This window comes from Eubalaena glacialis, chromosome 8 (genome assembly GCF_028564815.1).
Source record: "Eubalaena glacialis isolate mEubGla1 chromosome 8, mEubGla1.1.hap2.+ XY, whole genome shotgun sequence".
NCBI lineage: Eukaryota > Metazoa > Chordata > Mammalia > Artiodactyla > Balaenidae > Eubalaena > Eubalaena glacialis.
In genome coordinates, this window is record NC_083723.1 from 93338344 (window position 1) to 93355843 (window position 17500).

At 33.9% G+C, this 17500-nt stretch overlaps 1 protein-coding gene across 1 annotated transcript in view; it reads left to right on the top strand.

The window, feature by feature from the left end:
- Positions 1-17500, top strand: part of FOXP2 (forkhead box P2) — a 253343-nt gene that overhangs the window by 229532 nt on the left and 6311 nt on the right. The gene's annotated exons all lie outside the window — the stretch shown is intronic.

Here is a 17500-nt window from a genome sequence, read left to right on the forward strand (position 1 = left end):
TTGTGATACGAAAAAGTGTATCAGAACTGGTTTTAATAAACCTTTTAGATTCTCTCCAGTGTCCTATAATAATTGTACTAGCAGTCCTCTACAAATTCTTAGTACTACTAACATTCTCTTGGGAGTATAGCGGGGTCTAAGATGAGTCTCCATCTTATGGATCATTATCACAGTTTGGTTTGTATGGTCCAATAAGAATATTCATGATGGAACAAGTTGTCCTAATTTTTACTACTATTACAGGTCTCTAAACCATTTATGAACTGTAGTCAAGATATTTCCCGTTTTTATAAACCGTAAAATGCAAAGTTTAACTGTTAGACACAGTTTACATAGAAGCTGGTAAAGTGTAACTTTTTGCCTGTCTTATAAATCAGTGTAATTACATATTCAACTTTAATTACTGGTGCGTCTGTATTGGCAAGGTTTATATGTTATATTTTATGCAAGACTACGATTCCTATTAATATTTAGCAGCTAACTATATCATTAATTACTCTAAAATCTTTCCCCTACCATCTTTTTAATGGAGCTGAGAGAGTAGATGTATTAAAAATTGATGTATTGTGGATTTCAGAAATGTGTATGACACTTGAAAAAATGCCTGGCCTTATTCAATAGGCCAAGCATATCAGTTTCTTGTTTACTAAAAAGTATGGACCCTGCTAGAACTTAGTTCAGGAGGAAAAGTTAGAATCTGAATCCTGAACAATCCATTTTCAGTTGTTAGAATGAGTTTTAACTTAATGTCCATACATCCGAGAGTTAGACATCACATACTTCTAATTTCAGGTTATTGAGGTAAGAATAGTACTTCCTCTCATTCTTATATTTCCCTCCCCTATTTTTGTACTAAATATCTAGTCAGAGGCCTGAAAGAGAAATATGGTCTTTCTAGCAGCCTATTTCCATTTGACCTTTCACCGGGTATTATTTTTGTTGATTTTTGAGACATCTCATTCTATTTGACATATTAATGTCTTTAAGACCATGTGCCTAATTGCTTTATAGCACTTTTACTCTATCACCTTTGTGAAAAACACACGGTGAACATTAATATATTTTATCAGGTTCCAAACCATTACTTTTTCAAAATGGAAAAATTTGTCTTTTAGAAGTGTCTTTAGTTGTGTTAAATAATACAAAAGAAGTAATAAAACTTGAAGTAGAGAGAACATATGAATATATGCTCCTGAGAGTAGCAGTACTCTAACACAAGGAAAGTGAGCAATCCAACAAAAGTTTTTATATCCCTGCTTTATCCTCTCAGCCATGCAGTGGGTAGCTTGAGGCCTTTTACTTTCAGCCATTCTCCTGAGGATGCTCGCTCCCTGTATCAAATGCTAAAACAATAAAACTTTAAAGAGCCAACAAGAGTTAGATACTGTTTTCCCCCTTTAAAAAAGACCAATTTCAGAGAAATGAAAGGTATTCGTAATAAAAGTATTTAAGCTATTAATGCACCTCCTTGCGCTCCTATATGATATATAAGGGTTGTTATGAACGATATATAGAGGGTATGTAGGGAGGTGGTTTTTAAAACATATGTGTCCAGTGATAAGGATATTAAAATAAAAAATGAATGATTCAGTACAGTAGTTTATTAAACATTGTGTTTTAGAACCCGAAATAATAATTGGGCTAAATTACAGCATTATTAGGTTACTAGTATTTTTCGTTTGGCAATTGCTATTTTTGATTTTTTCATTTTGTTATTTAGTTACACTTTAATTATAAAAATACCTCAGAAAAAATAGTGTGTGTAAAACAATATGCAAAAATTGTATATTTAGTGCCTGATGTAGGGCCACTATGGGCTTAGAAAACTAAGATGTTCATAGACAATATATCGTACATTTTATGCTTATATGAATTAGTGCACGTGAAAAATATTTGTGTTTTTTCCATAGAGAGATAAAAGGAAAGCTTCCCTCGGCTTACTGGAAATATCTTTCAGAAAAGACAAAAATTGGAGGAAGACCAAATCTTGTTTTTTCCTAAATTATATAAATTATAATCATGTTTAATTATCTTACAGAATACTGAGTCAACATTCTCCCTTTGAATCTGTTTCTGCTGCTGTCATTAACATTTTGTATGTTGGATGTCAAATATTATTGATGGAATGTCACTTCAGTATTCTATATCTTCATCTTTATAGAGTTTTAAGATGCTTGGACTTAAAAGGCATTTTATGTACATTATTAGACAAAGGAAAATGTTATCTAATTCTCTCCATCAAAATTTGTCTGCATATAATTGAATGCACTTCAAAGTACTTTTTGAAAATTAAGCAGAAGTGAAAGAATTTTTTTACATTTCAGTAGCATAGTCATGTGTCCTGAAATGAAATCATGGTACTGGTCCTTGTTGTCATTGGTCGGGGGAGGGGAGGGAGTAAGTTAAGCTGATGCAACTGTTGGCAAGAGGCAGAGGGGCCTAGTGGTATTAGTATATGAGCTCTGATGACAGACTGTGGTGGTTCCAATCCCAGATTTCGCACTTAATAGCTGAGTACGGTTTATTTGTTTCCTCAGTTTTCTCAGCTGAAAGTGAGGTAAGTCATAATAATATGTACTTCATAGGATTCTTGCAAATAACACAAGTGCCTGGAATATAATAATTGCTCCCTGTGTCCCTCATAGTGCCGTATTCAGAGTTACTGATTTATATTACCTCTTGTAATACCTCATTAGTGCTGTAAAGGAGACCATAAACAATATAAAAATATTTTGCATTTTAATACATTTTTTGTAGGCTCTCCATAACTGTATGGTTACTTTCTTTGATGGTCAGTCCCTTTGCTTTTCCTCCCACCTCCTCTTATAATTCATGAAGTAAGCAGATCCATAAGAAGTGAAAGAACGTGAGACAGGAATTTATGGTAGGGAGCACCTTACTCAGACTCAACGAGATAAGAGATTTTTGAGATAAGAAGATGTTATCTGAGGTTGGAGGCAATGAACAATCCAAATAGAATAATATCAACCCAGAACAGGAGCTCACGATATGTGCCTGGAGAACATTGCATATGAGGTTTGACAGGAATGTAGAATATGTGAAAGGAGACCAGACTGTTGAATGCTTTAAATGTCAAGCTGTGGTGTTTGTTTTGATCAGTATGGAACTTACTAATGTTATGAGCTTGGGTTTCACATGACCAGAGATGTGCTTTAGGAAGAGTAATCTGAACGTGTACTGAATGAACCATGCCTGAATGAAACTCAAGTGAGGTAGGATATGCTGGAGTTGGGAGAGACTGGAAGCAGAAGATGAGTCCTTGCAGGATGTAGCATCTGACTTAAGTACAAGACAGCGAGTGGAGAGCAAGGACTCCATACAAGAAGTGCTGTGAAGAGAAATACAGAACAAGACCACTGATTGAATGCTGGGGACAAAGAGGAAAATTAGGAAAAATCATAGCAACTGTAAAAGCCCGTGAAGAGAAATAGAGGGCAGAAGAGGACAGGCTCAGGGGGGAAAACGGTGATGAATTCAGTATTATCCTACTTGCTGAATCCAAGAACGTAAATGTCCTTAGATTCAGGAAACAACAAAACTGAAACTGTTTCTTCATTTAGTCTTTTTATTCAACTCCAGAATAGTAAAATAAAGAAGTATTCCTGAGGTTGATAGAAAAGATGTTTTGAAGCTTTGGAAGAGTAGAATAACTGTGGTTTAGTGCTTCTTATAAATTATTTTTAGAGAACAAGAGAGGCCAAATTATCATCCATATTCTTCATTTTGACGCTCCATATGTAACACTTCCCCGCGCTGTGGCTTTCCCTCTTAGAGTGCCCTGAATGAAGGCTTTTGCCAAACTAGTGCATTTATTTTGCCTTAACTCTTTGCCTTTCTTCCCTTTCCTTTTTCATTCTCCTCTCTTACCTAAATTCTACCTTTCCTTAAGAGCCTCATCCTATTTTCCCAGGAGGCTTTCCCAAGTAATTTTGCAGTCAGGACCTACACTCTGCTCCACATTTCTGAAGAGCTGGCTGCTTTTATCATTATTTGGAACTAACGCGGTGTGTGTGTGTGTGTGTGTGTGTGTGGTCACGCACATGTGTGCTTGCACATGTGCATGCTCATTTTGCAGTTATCTCTGGCTTAATGGCAGGTCCCTTAAGGACAAAGACTATGTTTTAGACATATTATAGTATATGAAACGCCTAACACATTATACCATACAAAGTAAGCACTCAATAACCATATGATAGTGATTATGAAGAATCAAATGGGAAGTGACAGTTAATGAGAAATGGTTTGACTTCACGAGGTAATCTCTCCAAAAGTACAATCCAGGATTCTCTTAGAACTCTGAAGAAAGGAGAAGAAGAGATTTTTAGGAAGAAGAGATAATGAAATAGAATGCTAGCTAAGAGATCTTTCTAAATATTGGCAGAGTGTGTTTGTGAACTTTTTTTAATTATTTAGTTAATATGTATTTTATAATTGTCCAAAGTTATGTCAATAGCAAGTGACAGGCCTTCACCGCATTCGTGATTATCCTCCCAGAACTTGTTAAATTTTATTTATCTTGTTGAAGGTGAAATGAAAAAAAAATTATTGCGATTAATACAGTATTAATCAGATGTATGTTCAAGAGGATTTTAGCAGAAAGTAGGACAGGGTAAAGTCAGGTGGAATAATACAGATTTTACCTAATAATTTTTTGAAATTGTTTTGACTCTTTTTGATCAAGTAGATTTCTACAATTTATTTTCTGCTGCTATTGTAAGAGATCTAGACCCATCATGGTCTGAACAAAAGTAAAGAATACTTCCTGTAAGAGTCTAAGTATCATTACAATTTATAATACTCTTCCCTTCTGCACCTCAGCGCCAATATTCCCTGATTACCTGACTTTTCAGAGTTTTATAGATTATGGATAAAATTACTTTAGATTCCTATTTTATACCGGTGTTTGCCTCTTATAAAAACTACCTGAAGAGTTAGGATTGATGCTATGTTCAGGTGGAAATAATTTGAACTTACTTTCTTCTCCCATGTGTTAGACTTAAATGAATGAGAAGAGAAGAAAACGTTTGGAGAAGACCTGGAAGGTGAACTCACACTGGTAGAATCAATCCATTTCCTGTCTCCTTCCAAACCTGAGGCAAAAAGAGAAATTTAATGATGTACCCGCCATATTTAGTTCAAATCAGTTGTTTCTTTTTTATTAAGCAATTGTTTCTCCTCACTCTCAGTAAGTTGGCTCAGGTTTGCCTTTTCTTTCTCTTATGAAAATGTTAAATGAGGTTCCCATTTTTATATTTTCAAATTTTGTTTCTAGAGATCAAAACGAATGTTCTTCCTGAGCTGGTTTTGTATGGAGGGCTCCACGCACAAAGCCTTCCATTGTCATGCCGTTCCCCTTTCTGATTATTAGGGTCTCCTACTGTTGAGTTTTCAGATCATTTCTTACGTGTCATTCCTGAATCCTCTTAGCCTCCATGCCATTTCAAAGTTCTACTTGCTAATATTCTATATTAGTTGCAGGTGATTATTTTTTCTGCCTCTTATTAAAGCAAATGTTTGCAGTTTGCAAGTTAATGAACTTCTATATAGAATCAGAATGTTAATATGGCTCATGTAAGACTAGAAAATATATTTGTTGTGTTCTTCGAAGCCAAAACTTTAGGGTAAGGAAATCAAAGTCTGCAGCATTGCACAAAAGGAGTAGTGTAGTGTTATTCCAGGACTGCAATGGAGATCACATTAATCTTTTTTATTAACATGTTGAATGCACATTCCACACGCCCCAGAACTTTCTATGCATTGCATGTCCCAGTCAGTCATCTTTACAACATCCTCTGCTTCTTGAGAACCTCAGTTCGTTATATCACTCCAATGATAAACTTCAGCCTCTCCTAGCAATAATACTTTGCAGCCAAAGACAGCTAAATACTGTTGTGCAACAGTATTGAAAATCTAATATAAATTATGAAGTGTCACGAAACATAATGAAAATGTTCAAGTATATAATATTACCTTTCTTCCTTCTATTCTCTGTGGCTGCCTTAAAATTTAAATTGCTGTTTGTAGGCACATGTAGAATTTGCAGACCCTACACCTTTGGTTGGTGATATTTTATATAAAATCCCTACAGATCTTAGATCTTTCTGTGGACAAAAGCATTTGAAATTGGAGTGGCTCTGTATATCAGAGGAAAGCAGTTGAAAGTGACTGACAACTTGAACAAGTGGAATGCTCATTGTTTTCATGCCTGTTAAGCCTGCACTATTTTTGCTGATATTTTGGATCATTAAGTTGCATTAAGAAGAGCTCTAAACATAAAAGCATATTTTTGCTTTACATGTCTTCACAGATTTTTTAATTCACAATTTTTCATTTATCTTTAATTTTTTTTTTCCTAACATTTCTGGGCCTCATAATTTTCATTCTGATTTAATTCTATTTTTATGTAACCTCTAAACTTTTTTATTAACTTTGCTAGTTAGCTTTGAGATCTCTTTCCAAAGTGATGGTACAGAACTTATGACTATGCCAGCTCTTTATTATCTCTTTTTTTTTTAAGTGCTACAAGTATGGCTCAGTAGCCGCTGTTCTTTTTTACATTATTCCAGTCCCCGTATGTGGCACTTACAGCTCATTCTAGTTCCTCCTAATAAAAAGATCCTCCCAGAGATACAGTGCCTTCAGCTAAAAAGTGCTGTATCCCCACCGTGCCAATAGTGGAAATTTGTGGGTTCCTGTAGGGTTTTAAAGGATTTTTATAGAACTGTACAGATGGTATTTAAGTTTTGTGTTATGAATCCCCGCAATTTAGGCAAAGGGTGTCAGAAAACTTTTAGGTGACAGTATTGTAGCTTACTGCTTCTGTTTTATATCTAAAGAAGATACCTTGTTAGAAGGTACATCTTCCTTTGCACTAACACTATTCGAGACTTAGAAATGTTCTTTCGCTGAGGGTCAAAAAGTAATTGACGGAATTGTTTAAAAATGAATATTGTTATTCAGTATTTTTTCCTTCTAGTACCAGGGGGAAATACCATAGTACCATGTATACCCATATGGTATTTTAACTTCAGCTTTTGACATAGGGCTTAGGGAAGCGGATGTCTATTTGGTGATATGGGTATTTTATGACTAAAGGTATTTATTATGTAAAGTTGACGATCACTTCAGAATATTACTTAATGTGAAGATAATTTACATAAGAAATTATATTTTAATATGTGTTAAAATTATATGCATTTTGACTACTTTGGGAGAATTTTAAATTGACCTTTCAAATAAGTACAACAATGTATTTAAAAACTTTGACACCAATAAACAGTTTAAAACTTTATCTCAGGGTTCCTATATTCCATAAGTAGTTTCTATCATTAGGATAGAATTAAACAATTTATATAAGCAACAGATGACCAGATAATTTCACGTAACTAGTGAAAACTGACATTCTTCAGTTTGCTCAACATTATCTTAATCTTTGAGCACTGAAAATGGTGTAACATCAGCAAGACATTTAAAAGGCAGGAGCAGAAGTAATCATTGGTCACATAATGTTATCTAACTCTTGATAAATTTACCATTTGCAACACTAAATCTCAGGTCCCTTTTGTTAATTAGCAGGTCAGAGAAAGACATAATCCACTAGATTTAGAATAAAAGAGATTGTTTTTACTCCCTATTCCATTCTCATGCTAAGAACTAAGAGAGCATAGCTAAGCACAGTTCAGGAGAAAACTGAACATTGAGTCAGTCCTGTGGTTTAATTTGAGCAAAGGAATAGCTCCAGCAGAGCAGCCAGTCTCAGAGATCAGATAGACCTAATGACACGAACCATATGTAATCCTGGTGAAGAGCCATCTCTGTCAAGATATCCAAGAAACAGCTTCGCCAGGAGCAAGCAGTGAATGGGCAGCATCCCATCAGGGAAGCTTGGCAAAGGAAATAGACAACAGTCCAGAAAAGATGGGTGAGCCATGTCAGCGAGGGCTGCCCAGAGCCATACTATAGGACTTTGAGGTCCTGATCTTCAAGGAATCAGAACCCTAATTATCAATGAGAAATTAGAGAGAAACAGGAACATATACTTTGTGTACCATATGCCCATCCTGACACTTCTGACTAAAACTTGGTCCAAGGAACAAGGCAAAAACGATTTTTGGATGAATGGTTCAAAGGAGTTTTGGAGCAGCAGCAAAGCTGACTGAGTGGCCAAATGTCAAGATGTAATTTAGATTTTCTTTTATTTCTCTGACCAATAGATTAGAAATATAAAAGTCCTTAGATCTATACCTGAATGTTTATTGAAAGCTACCATTTATGAGACACAAAATGGAATGGTACCAATTGTATCTCAATGGGCAACTATTTTGATTCTGAGATTGAGCACAGTATATTTGTACTCCTCAATGATCAAAGTAATTACATTTATATTTTCATTTTATTACAGCTGTTCTGATCACATCTATTTTATAAATCAAATGGTAAATCTTAAAGAATTTAATTGTGCTTTTTATAATCAGCACTACAGCAAAACTATGTGAAATCATTTGGGAGTGAGCCTCCAAATCATGTAAAATCCAGTTTCTTTAAACAATGTTGTATAAATTTGAATAAATTATAATATAATGTTGAAGGTAAGGACAAGAAATCTTAGAGAAATTTCGTATACATATATATGCATGCGATTTATAAAATTAGGTTTCATTAACCTTAATCCACCTTTTTGTTATGTTTCTTAGAACTTCTGTTGACTTTAAATGGAACTTTGGAACTCTGCCTTGGGGTCAGATCTTTTGGGATGTAGAATAGAATTATAAAATGCATTCTTAAGAATGGCAGTGTGTAGCTTAGAAGAGAAAATGTTATTACAATTATCAGAATATAATATTCCTTTGCAATCGAACACTTAAATGGCTGTATTTTCTAGAAAGTAGGATATGGGAGTTACAAGATTTATTAAATATATTAGTATTAAAGTTGTATTCTGACTTCAAGATGAAAAATTAAAATTTATTTGGCTGTTTGTCCTTAGCCACAGTGAAAAGGTATGAGAAACTTTGTAGGGCATTTTCTAATTACATTCTGAATAAAGCAAACTAAACAAGGTATATATGGCATGAGGAATCATTTGTTCACTCCAATTTTTCTATCCTCTTTTAATGGTTGTACAGTTCTGAGAGGAGGAATATTTTCCTTTACATCCATAAATAAGCAGGATTTTTATCTACTGAACTGGAATAATGGTTCTGGGCACTGTCCTAATGGCAACTATGTGCAAACTCATCCAAATCAAAAGGAAGGTCAGTTCGTTCAACATAAGAATGTCTGTGGTAAATGTTAATTTACAAGAGAGAAAACAGTCTTGAAAAACAATAAAATTGGAAAAATATTGAATCATAGTAGTAAAGATCTGTTTTATAATTTCTTAATTGATAAAATAAGAGCTAATTTATCATTTCTAGTTGTTTTTAATTATATGACCTTCTTATTCACTTCTGTACGCAAGAGAATTAAATATTTCTCTAAAGTGTGCTTAAATTTAGAATATAAAAATCTAGATTTTAGTGAAAGAAATCAGAATTGTCATTTCAAAAGAATAAAATCATAAATAGGAGTAATTAAATAATTTCTTAATGACTATATAAATAACTTCAGTTGTTTAATTACTCACATTAGCCTAAGATCATTTCTCATTTTAAAAAGTACTTGCAAAATGTTTTCTTTTAAAAGTAAACTTTTCCATTTAAAACTTTAATTTCATTTTTTAGGTTATTTCTGTGATATGTTAAACTAAAATACTTCCTAAATAAAATATTACTCTAAAAGTTACAAATGTTTAATTTAAGAAATGTGAATTGTTTCTCATTTCAACCTGACCTTGTACAAATGGAGATACCTAAACTTGCAGTTTTTATAAATCTACCATTAAATTCCAAATATAATTATATCATTTCCTTGTATATATACTAGAAGGAAATGAGTAAAATTGAATTTCCACAATCTCCATTTTTCATATGCTTTCTAAATGAGCATCAATTATTTTACCAGTTTCCCTGTGAAACTTCTTTGGAAAAAAAATGACTTTTTAAAAATGTTGTATTTGATGTGGTTATAGCTTCCAGGATAGCTACTCAAAAATAACAAACAAAACCAAAAACTGAGCCTCATGAAACTAAATCTTCCATTTTAATAAAGGAGTCTGTGTTTGTATTTTGGAATCCATTTTACATCTCCAAAACAATGATACTTATGTGGTAAGCATGAAGGTTTTGCCATTGGCAAATTTGAACTAATTGAATAAAAATTTATTCAAACACATATGAAATTACAAAGTACTAATCATACACTTTGATTTTTAAATGGTTATAGTAGTTATCATTATTCATTCAACGGCTTTGTGCCAAGTACTAAATAGACATTGTAGACAGTTAAAAGGAAGTCTCATCTTCTCTAAGTATTTCCTTTTAATTACAAAATTTTTGATGCTATTTTGTGAGTCAAAACCTATGCAAATCAATGGACAGCCTTAGACTATAGCGATACTAAGTCTATTCTGATATTTTTTAATGTCATTAATCAAGAGTTAAGATATAACAATATATGAGATAAAGAAGAATTTGTATGATTGTAAACATTTTCTTTTAGAGTTAATCAATGTATCCCATGTAGGTTAAAGGTATACAAACTAAATTAAGTAGAAGTATCAAGAAACTTAAAAGTCAAGAACTTGAATAAATCGGTATTGAGTAGGAAATAGATGCGTGGTTTAAGGTCTACACATATTTCAGTACGTTCAATATGTTTCTCAATGTACTGTATATATAAGTTCATTTTACTGGATAAAGATTGCTATATTGGGCCAAATAAAATTATTTTCCATAGTAAAACTGAAGCATGAAGGCCTTAATGCTATTTCTGAGGATAGGTTTTTGACTATTATCTGAGGAGTAACATTTTTTATATTAATGATCCGCAGTTACTGATAGAAGCATGTTATATCCTTCAGGTATGCTAGGGCAATTATTCTTATAGGATTTTTAAGATGTATCATGTCACCGTTTTAAGATGTATCATGTATCATGTCTCATGTATCATGTTTATTACTATTTTTCAATAAGTATATGTTATTTAATGTATTTAACTTTTTCTCAAACAACTAGGATTATCTGAAGAAAGATATAAGGGGGTCTCCTAAAATGAGTAAATCACATAAAAACAATTTTACCTAGTCTTACCTTTAGTCTTGACTTGTAAATGTTTGATTAAATTAACTTTACATTGCCTGAAATCGCCCATATTGTAGAGATGAGCCATTAATTGTAAGTTTTTCTTCACAGCATTTGTTGATATCTAGCATAACATTTAAGACTTAAAATTTTTATCATTAGTATTAATAAATATTGTATTTATGAAGGGCCCAATCAAATTTACATTGTGCCACTGAATTACTCATAAATGATGACACTGTATAACTCTAAGATATTGCTCCCAAATTCCTGTCCAGTTTCATCCTGTAGGTAATCCTCTCTAGGAAGATTGCCCATGCCAAGGCAAAAGAATGATCTATTCTCTTGATGATATCTAAATAAAGAAACACCATTGTGATTCTATAGTCTAACATCTATTGACTTAAACATGTTTTGAACATCTCAGTTTCAGAGAACTTTATTCATAGTACTTCCTTATTTTAAAGAAAAAATAGGAACAGTTTATAGGATCTTTTACTTAGTCTTAATTAAGGAGAAAATGAAGACAATTTACATTTCTCTAGAGAATATACAGTGTGATCACAATCTAAAAAGGTAAAGTTTTCCATTATAATTTGACTCTGCTGTAGGGTGTTGGCAACAATAACATTTCTTCTGCCTTTCATTGGTGCCTTGGGTACTTATAAATTTCACAACTAAAGGAGCAACACATTTCTTTAGGCAACAAATCAGTCTATTAATGTAGCTAGTCCTCTCTTTGTGTTTTTGGCATATACCATTATGAGGGTGGGCTGTAACACTGAGCAATTAAACTAGAGCATAAAAACCAACTGCTACTTTGCATTTCCTTCTGGTAGAGGCTTGGCAGGTTGATTGGAGCAGAGATATTTCATTCATTTAAGTTGAATAAACATTTCTTGAGCACCTATTATGTGCGACGTAGTCTGTTGGAAACTGGCAGATGATCTGTTATCTACAAAGAGGTAGAACTCTAATCGAGGGATGGATATGTACAAAGATACCAAGTAAAGGAAGGAAGAGAGTTATAACCAAATTGAAAATTAAGTGTACACATGCACATGGAGAATCATGAAAGTCTTCATGGAGGAGATAGCTTTGAGTTATGCTTAACATGAAATCAATTTTTTGGTTGAACTTTATGAAATTATTGATATTTGACTGGGTTTTTTTTTTTGCTTACAGAAGTAGCAATCTTAAACTTTTCAACCTAACATTAAGCAGAGATGAGGAAAGAGAAGATAGATACAAAGGATTTGAGGGTATGAGCAAAGGTGACTAAGATATAAAGCATGAGTCTCATTCAGAGAATAGATCATTCTTTTGCCTTGGCATGGACAATCTGCCTAGAGAGGAATACGTGTAGGATGAGACTGGACAGGAATTTGGGAACCATAGCTTAGAGTCCATTAATCTCCAAGCTGATGACAGGGTAGGGGCATTGAAAATTCACCAATTATTTGGAGATCCTCAGCAAGACCCTCAAGGGTATATGTTACCTACTTTTAAAAAGACTTACCCTTTTCTTCTTTGCTACTCATCCCTGCATATACTGTATTTTTTCACTTGAAAAAGTGTCCACACTTTTTTTATGCCATTTTCCCTCAATATTCAGTTTTAAAATATATTTATCTTTAAGATGACATAAGAACTCAGACTGAAAATTAAAAACAAAATTTCCAGAGATCAAGTATCAGCAGTCTTTATAAACGTGGGCATTGCTTCTGCTAGCAGCTTGATCACAATGAGGACTGTAGAGAAATTTGTTTCAAAATCTTCCCATCTTCTACTTTCTGATATCCAAGCATTCCAGGATCTGCTTCCCCTCTTCCTCGAGCGATTAAAATGACAAATATAAAGATTCATCAAAATTGAATGAGTTATGAAGAGTCATCTATTTTAACTTTGAGAATTTTTGACAGAGATTTAGGCTCTTCTGTCTTCTTGGTAGAGTATAAAAGGGAACTATTTCACATACATGTAAGTTTAAAAGCAGTATATACAAAACTTTTTAGTCCACAACCAATAGCCTTAATTCTTCACTTCTCTCCACGTTTCTAATCCTGCTACCTTATTCCTGACCATCATGACCTTATTACACTGTTTTAGTAAACTCCTAGCTGGTTACCTTAACCTCCAGTGGCCTACGTTCCATCTACGTTTTGCAAATTAATCCTCCTAAAGCTCTTCTATCTTTTCACTGCCGTGCTCAAAAACCATCAATAGCCCTTCAACTGGCAGAGAATAAATTTTAAACTCCATAAATGCAACTCAAGGGCCCTTCACCATCTGACCTTGTTCTGCTTTCTAACATATTTCTTTATCACCAACCCTCCTTTCCCCATGGCCTCTACACACTCTCAGGGTTCCTACAACACATATAAAATTCTCTATTTTTCCCATTTCCACTCAGAATGCCCTTTTCCTCAACTCTGCGTAATGAACATTTTCATATATTTCAAAGCCTACGTGAAGTGACACCTTCCTCCGTCATAGATCATTGACTGAATGCATTGCCAGAATTTCTCTCCCCTCTTTCATAACACTTTGTCTGTTATGGTATAGATCACATTCTGCTTGGCATCGAAGTTACTTGTGTGTATGTCTTACTTCCTCTATTAGACTAAAACTGTATGAGAACAGGAACCATTTTCTGTATCAGCCCCTAGACCAGTAGTTTGCAAATAATGTTTATTGAATTGATTTTTTCACTTCTAGCAAGAAGTAATGTTTATCCTTGTAGAAGTACTTCCATTTCAGCTACTGACTTTCAACCTTTCTGTCAGGAAGTATTAACAGACTTTTATGTCTCTCCATCACTGAATACTTTCCCTCTAACTATCTAAAGAAGTTCCAAATAGCTTTCTAATTCTCCTAAGTGTAAATTACATCAAATTAGGAGGTTGGCTATTCCTTCTTCAAGCAAGAAATTTAAATCACTGCTTTTCTGTAGTAAATAGTAGGTAGTGGACTTGGAATAGTTGAATTGGAAATCTTGTGTTTCATGGACAGAACAATTTTTAAACTGTTCACAATTTAATTCCTGGATTCTCGTTTAAATGAACACTCATTATCTACCAAATGGATAATTTGCTTTCAAATCAAAGATGAAGTTACTTCCAAATCCACTTAAAGGAATAGGACATATTTTATCAGGTTTAGAAGAACTACTAAAGTGACTGTCAAGGTAAATATGTCTACCTGCTGTCTCTGCCCTTCTGTGCCAGAAGTTTGTACTCTTCTGTGATAACCTAGATGCCTGGTATGTATTAGGTGCCCAGTAAACAAATGAAGTGCTGGGGAGATTATCCAATCCAGACTTCATAGACTTCTGCCTTAAGATATGTTACAAATAAGTCGATTTATTATCCTTTATTCAAGATCTCACAAATGAGACAATAAGAAATCAATTATTCCACTAGTTTTTTTTTTTCTTTTTGTTCATAAGTTAAGGAAAAAAAAAGAAAAGAAAAACCTAAGTCCTCAGTTTCAATAGTTTCATTCTGTTTGCTCAAAGTAGCTTCTACTTTACTATTAAGGGCTTTATTAAGGACTGCCGCTTAATCTGTAAGACACCTCAAATCGAAACTGAAAGGAGTCGTGCATAAATTTCAAATCAGGGAGGAAAAATGGCATGATGAATATCCAAACCATCCACAATATATCTTCTTCAAACCCAGAAAGAGTTTTATCACCAGGATAGATAGTCAAGAATTTCTCTCGTCTGTACATCTGAACTTGTTCTTCCTTTACTGTCTTTAATGAATTCCATTAGGAGTATAGATGCTTTGGGATTCTGCTTAGAGGCAAATAATCTCTCCCAGCTGTTAACCCCTCCAGTATCACTTAATTGCTATTCCTTTTAGGACACTTACGGCTGGCAATTGTGTACATATTTGAGTACATATTTCTCCCATACCGGACTGCAACTTCTTTGATAGATGTTTAAATGCCTCCACAGTACCTTATATCTAGAGGGTACACAATAAATGCGTTAAATTAATCATTGGCAATAGGAGATAATGATAATGTTATTGGCTTTTCCTGTCAAAGTGAGATTGATGCTCTTTATGCCATTATGGACACAGGTGACTTGACTCAACCCACAGCATAAAAGAACTTTTGGCAGAAAATTTATTGTCTATCAGGCTTATATATATTGCTATGTCTCTTAAAATTTCCATATTTTAGTCAACTTTGAGTTCATCTATTTAAGGTTTCTCCAGCTGAATATATATTATCAGACTTCATAAACTTCAGTGTACATAGCACATGTGATGCAGACCTGGACCATTCAATGCATGTATGTTAATGATTTCACTGACAAGTTATGATGAGGCCTGGGATGGGATGGCTGAGGAGTGTAAGTGCCGGGGCTCCGCCTACCGAACATTTCAACAATGGTCTTTCTACTTTGAATTTTACTTTCCTCTGTTAATCTAAAAATGGTCAGAGACATGACCTGAGATTTTGGCTTAGTGCCTTAGTGTTCAGGAATGTGTTAGTAAATAATTCTTTGGAATAATTATAGTAATATGTTGTGTTATTCTGTTCCTTTTATACCTTAAATGTACTTTTAAGGAAGTGTAGCTAGTCATTACTTTAATAGCCCTAATGCCTGGCATTTGGTATGTGGGGCACTTATATCTTTGTTTTATGACTTTTCTGATATAGTAATAAAAGTCTTAATTTGTAGAAGAGCTAAAATGTTTTTAGAGCTAATTAAGTTCATACGTTGTTTAAAAAGCAATTCATGTATTTATACTATAACTTCTTCCAAAAAAGGATTTAAGGTTGTAATTATATCATGACTGTATCTAACATTGATCACTTATGAGCCAGTCACTGTTCCAAGTGTTTTGCATACACAAAAAATCATTTACTCCTCATAACTACTATGTAAAGTAGGTACTTTATTATCTCTGCTTTATGAATAAAGAAACAGAGGTACAGAGACATTAAGTAACTTTCCCAAGGTCACACAGCTAGGAAGTAAAGGAGCCAGTGTTTAAACCCAAACATTTTATCCTCAAAGCTCACTGAATTCTTAAACACTATATTATTAACCACTTAACCACTGCTGCATGACTAAAGATTATAAATGAGGTACCTAAATTATTCAAGATTACTTTATGCTACACTTATAAGTTAATCAAAATACTAAATACATAAAAATTATTGTATTAAATTATACCCTGTTAATTAAAAACCTTTATATGATTCAACTGGAGAAGAGGATATGTAAGGAGGAATCGGTGAGCGCTGCATAGACAGGGAGTTACTTTAAAGGGTTTCCTTTATTTTATTTGAATTGTCAGGGGAGTTTCTTTGCTGAAGGGGAGCATTTTTCCTGGGAGATAATCTAATTATCCTATAATAGTGTAACACATGGTATCCTGAAGAATTTGGAAAAATGAACACTACAGAGATAGCCCCTTTTTTTCCAGAGATAAATTAAATGACCCTCATATCCTATAATGGGAGGAAGAAGGGAAAGATACTGCTAATGGCTGCAGAAGAGACTAATTTCCGATTCATTCTGCAACCCACCAAAGGCATGTGGTTTCCTTGGGTTTCATTTCCTTTGAATTGGCATACAGGACAAGTGAAAACATGGAGCTCTCTGAGATCCAAAAGTGAGAAACCTAATATAAATGGAGATAATCATGATAGAATTGTATTTTTACTAAAAAGGATTCCACCAGTGTATACGCATAGGTACTATAACTTTCAAGCAATTTTATTCCCTGGGATGCTTCAACTTCTCTTGCTACATTTTATTTCGTTTTTAGACATTGTATTGGTGGCAATCGGATATTTTTAGGAACTGAGCATTCATAATTATTGGCTCTGGTTTTAGTTTATTTTAGTAAATGAGCAGCCTAACACTGTAGCCTTAAGGGAAAATTTCATTTACATCTTTCTCAGGTCTGATACCTTGTTCACAAACTAATTCTGAGCGAAAGGATTCTAAGAACACTTAATTCCAGAGAGAAATTTTCTCTTTTATAGTTGATACAAATGAAACTCTTAATGCCTTGATGGCACATCGTTTATTCAGTTAACACATATGTACTAGGTGCTTGCTATGGATACAGCTCTCTTGATCGGTGAAGTTCATAGTCTAGTAGGCAAGACACAGTACAGCCACCACCAGAAAGAGTTCAGTACAGTACGTGTGATGAAGGCAACGTGAGATAGCAAGAATAACCAGGTTCCAAGAAACATTCCAGAGGCCGGTTGTGTACTAGTCCTGGCTCTGCCTGTATTTATCATAACTCTTGGAAAGTTACTCATTT